Source organism: Cavia porcellus, unplaced genomic scaffold (genome assembly GCF_034190915.1).
Source record: "Cavia porcellus strain 051 isolate PalLab524CR breed Dunkin Hartley unplaced genomic scaffold, mCavPor4.1 scaffold_10, whole genome shotgun sequence".
Taxonomy (NCBI): Eukaryota; Metazoa; Chordata; class Mammalia; order Rodentia; family Caviidae; genus Cavia; species Cavia porcellus.
This window is the reverse complement of record NW_026947493.1, coordinates 80,894,350-80,899,180: the sequence shown is the minus strand read 5'-3', so window position 1 is coordinate 80,899,180 and position 4,831 is coordinate 80,894,350.

Here is a 4,831-nt window from a genome sequence, read left to right as displayed (position 1 = left end):
GTCCCTCCTGCCCTGAAGCCCATTGACTGCACTCTGAAAAAGTAAGCCAAAATTAGCTTCTCCTTCTGCACGTGGGGTGTGTGTTGGGTATTTTGTTCTAGCAATGAAAAAGTGACTGAAACAGTAGCTGTGTAATTTATTTCTGCCAAATTAGATTAAAGGAGAAGTCTATTAGGGTTCCCAGGGTAACATTTTCTTTCCCGATGAAAAGGATGCTGCAGTGAAGGAAGCCTCTTCTTTTCCCTATTTTTCCAATGATTTCAGTGGTATAAGTTAATGATGTCTGGAGCCGTGCAGCCTTTGTACAACCATGAGACCAGAAGTGAGTAGACTCACAGCCAATGTGGGGAGGAGGGAGGTATGGAAGGAAGGATAAAGCCAGGTGCTTGGGGCCATCAGTCAGGTGCTGCTCCAAGTTAGGAACTAGATTTCAGGACTCTTGTTTCAGGGGAAAACATGCAAAGATTCTACTTTAAATCACTGTTACATGGTATTACCTACCATTCAAGGCACTGTAACTCTCACATCTTGTGTAAACTCTCAGGGTCTAAACTTTCTCATCTATAAAGGGAGACTAATACACCTGGGAGAGCTGCAGGCAGTCACCTGATTCTGTCCTCACTGTCACCTGGTGTGATGCTGTCTGCTCACTGTTGACATTCAGTGTATTTCAGTTAAATATGAAGAAAAACAGAGTATCACATGCTGCTGCTTGGTTCTTCCATATTGTCACAGCTGTTTTTTTTCTTATTTTGACACAGTCTTGCTGTACAGTTCTGGCTAACCTTGAAGTCAAGGAGATCCTCCTGCTTCAGCCCCTCAAGTGCTGGCAGTACAGGCATGCACCACAGTACCCAGCTTGTCACAGCTATTTGATGATCCTTGTCATACAGAGAATGAACAAACAGTACGAGGATTCTTGATGCTTCCCACTAAGGTGTCCATTTAAGATCCTGTCTGCATCTACCTAGGCTGGCCTGAACCTCTGTCTTCCGGTTTTCTGGTTGCATTTTCCAAGCCCGTGGGAGCTTTGGCAGGCCACAGGCTTCACTAGCCCTGGGAAGGATGCTCTCTGACCTCACGGGCAAACCCTGTGCAGCTCCCGTTCGTCCCTGATGGAGGAGAGGAGCCGGCTTGGGAAGCTGCCTCAACTTTCCTTCCCTCCCCTTTGTCCCCTCCGAGGCGGCTGCTCTCACAGACTCTCGGGGAGTTGTTGAAATTGGCTTTATTTTCCTGCAGCTTTGAAAGCAATCAACTTGTCTATGAAAATCATCTCCCATTGTCAGGACAACAATGGTCCTTGCAGCCTCCTCACTGTCTTCAAGTGGAATTCAGAAGGCCTTGGTTCTTCCAATTCCAGAGGGGAGGACGGGTGCTGAGGCTGTGCTGCTGCTTGAGTGCTTGGTAAAGGACCCCGCGTCCCCCCTTCGTGCTCCATGATGGGTGAGCAGTGGTCCTTCCTCCCAGGAAACCGTCAAGGAGACAGGCATGACGGCTGCAGTGTCCTCTTATTGGGGCTTGTACAGTGCACTTCACTTGAAGATGCGGAGTTTCGGCTGTTTGGTGAAAGTTATGCAGCCCGCTGCTTTCTCATAAGCTGGTGCTGAAGCCAACGAGGAGGTGCTGGGGGGCTGGGGGGAGCAGTGTGCCAGACAGGACAGGACAGACAGAACGAGGTCAGGGGCCTGTGGCCTCTCGGGGAAACTCAGAGCAATTGTGTGTCACCAGGAGCCAGCATCAACACTTTCTGCCCAGGACATTCTTCAAAATAGCCTGGAAAAGAGAAGCTGCTGGAAACAGAGCATTCCTGAGCAAAGACTTCAGGATGAGAGTCCTGGATTCAAGTTTATCTTCTGCCACTTCCTGGTTGTAAAGCTGAAAGGCAAGCTGTTTAATCTCGGTCTCTTCACCTGTCAGATGAGGACCTGAATGAAACCAGTGATGGATATAAACTGTGTGGCAACAGAAGTCAATGAACAAATGTTCTTAAATACTGTATTACTTCCTTACCGGTCACTTATTCACTCAATAACTTTGCATCAAGTGCCTGTTATGTGCTAGGAATCATCCTTATTCCAGGAAATGTTCTCTTCTTGGACACTTTCAAAATGCCCCGTCCAGCTTGTGGTTGTGTGGCTTGCAACCTCATCACTGCTCAGCTGTCCGCCACCTGCTGCTGCTGTGCTGCTACCCTGTCCCTGCAGGAAGCCCCATCCCTCAGGGAGGGATTCCAGCAGCACTCCAGGGTTGCAGGACAGCTGGGGGCCTTCTGCGCTGTCACCAGCCCAGGTCAGTGAGAGCCTTTCAGACTGCGGAGAGTCCTGGGCCCGAGTCCTGAAGGAGCCCTCCCAGCTTGCACACTGGACGCCCTGCTCAGCAGAGTGCTGGCCTGATCACCAGGCTCCTGGAGTCTCCGCAGGGTGAAGCGGCCTGCGTTTGCCTCCCGGTGGCTTCTGAGCAAATTTCTAATTGGAGACAGGGAAACAGATGGAAGCAAGAAAGTACAAGTGGCTTCCAAGGGTGGGAGCTACACAGGAGGACGCTGGCCACTCCGTTTTCAGACATTATCTTTCCTTCCTCTCCTGTGGCCTCGTCAGAGACCTTCCCAGCACCGCAGAGGGGGAAGAAGGGACAGACTGCTCGAAATCCCCTCTGGGACACCAGCAGTCCCTGTGCATTCTTCTGGGAAGCAACAGGTCTCAAGCAATGCTGGCCATCGGCTGTGCTAGACGGGAGGCTGCTGCGGCTGGTGGAGGGAACGTAGCGTTTACCAAGCACTGTTTGCTGTGAACCAGGCTTGTGTTAAATCTACAGACATCACATTTCCTTCCTTGGGTGGAGGCCAAGAGTTCACCTGATTGCCAGGAGGAGCTCAAGTGCTGAACAGTCCGAATCTTACAGAAGCACTGATTTTCGTGCCACACACATCTGTGTGTTTCCTGACCACGGATTAGACTCCGCAGTCAGAGTACTGGTGAAGCACAGGCATTCTGGAGCCTGACTGATGAAGATTTGAACTCATTTCAGCTACTCTTTCTCTGCATGTGGAGAGATTTGACCCCTCTGGGCTTCCATTTCCTATTTCAGTGGGCTGTGCAGATTGAATTAGGTACTGCACATAGAACCGAGCCTGGCATGCAAAATCTGATATTTTTGTTGATTTTCTATGACTTCTTCTCCAAGGAAAAGTTTATTTTTCATTTCCAGTCCTTACCTTCTTTTTCCTAGGATGTGTTTACGATTCTTGATCTGTTAAATCAAGAAAATAAAATATCATTTGACCATTTTCGTGATTTAATGAAACTGTATGTCAAACATGACCATGCCCACTATTTCTTCATGGTGAGATCTTAAGATATGAGTTTGAACTTCTCTTGGTGTTGTAGTAAAGCAGCTTATTCTAAAGATTTGGTTTACCTTTTCATTTCATGTTTGTCAAAGTGTTCATTAATACATCAATTATTTTGACTTCAAAAATGTTATTTCTTAGTGGGATACTGCGATGCAGGTCTATAATCTTAGTACTTCAGGAGGCTGAGGCAGGAGAATCACGAGTTTAAGGCCAAATTGAACAACTCAGCAACTTAGTGAGACCCTGTAGTTCAGTGTGAAAGGCGGGGTTCAATCCGCAGGTTGGGATGGGGTGGGAAACCCCTTATCTAACAAGTGACGCATACATTCAAGACCAAGAGAAGCCCGGGAGACAGGAAGGGGTCTGATGATGCCAGGTAACATTCTCCTTACTTGGATAAAAACAAAGATCTCAGCATCATGAGGTTGAGCCCATCCTGGGCAACACAGCAACTTAGTGAGACCCTGTCTCCACATACAACACGAGAACAGACTGGGAGGCAGCTCAGGGAAAAGACCCTGGATTCAATCCTGGCACTAGAGAAATAAAAATGCTTGCACTGTTTGATTTTTAAAAGTAATAATGACTTGAAGCATTATTCCAAGAGAAGAGATTATCTCTGAATCTGTGCGAATTTATAAACCGAAGTGAGTTTTGATTCAGGGAAGCTTAAGGACTATACATTGATTAGTCGTGATGGTCAAGGCATTGGTAGGCTTGCAGTATGGCGCTCTTGTGAATATTAAGCTTTTCTCCGCGCTGATTAAAAACAAAACCCATGTGAGAACTGTTTGTCCTTTTTACAGAAGAGAAACATCAAGGCACAGGCAAGTTGGAAACTCGCTCCAGGGTACAGGGGCTGGGCAGCAGAGCTGGGATTTGGGGAGTCTGTCTCCAGGGCCCAAACTCTTACCCAAACTTCAGGGTGTGGTGTGGGACAGGGCAAGGCTGCTGTGTATAGGATGGCCTGGTTCTCCACCATGCGGAAGGAGACCCCTCCTGCCCTCTCTTCTCCTTAACCCCCGACACAGTCTTAGGAACAAGAAAAGAAGCACCCAGTACTGCTACAAAACACTCCTTGAAAAACCCTTTAAAGGTTCAGGAAATAGTAAATCCTCCAATCAGAAGAAAGCCCCTCCAGCAAACAGCTCAGCCAACCTGGACACAGTGGCCCCCTCACTGGGACTGAGCATCCAAGCAGAAAAACTCTCTCCTACTTAATTCTGCCACTGCGGCTCTGCTTCAAGCTGTAGTTATCTATCACCTGGACTCTTGTTGGGATCTTGGCAAGCCCTCAGTCTCCATCCGTCATGCTTTTACTGTCTATTCAAAACAGAGACAGCATTTATTTCTTTCCCTACCAGCTGTAATTCTCAAACCACCCTTTACTCAGGCAATTACACCAGCTTTCTGTTTCATCAGAGAATTCAATTTAAAATTTTAGTGCCCGTGGTTAAAATACTTACTTCATACATTAGC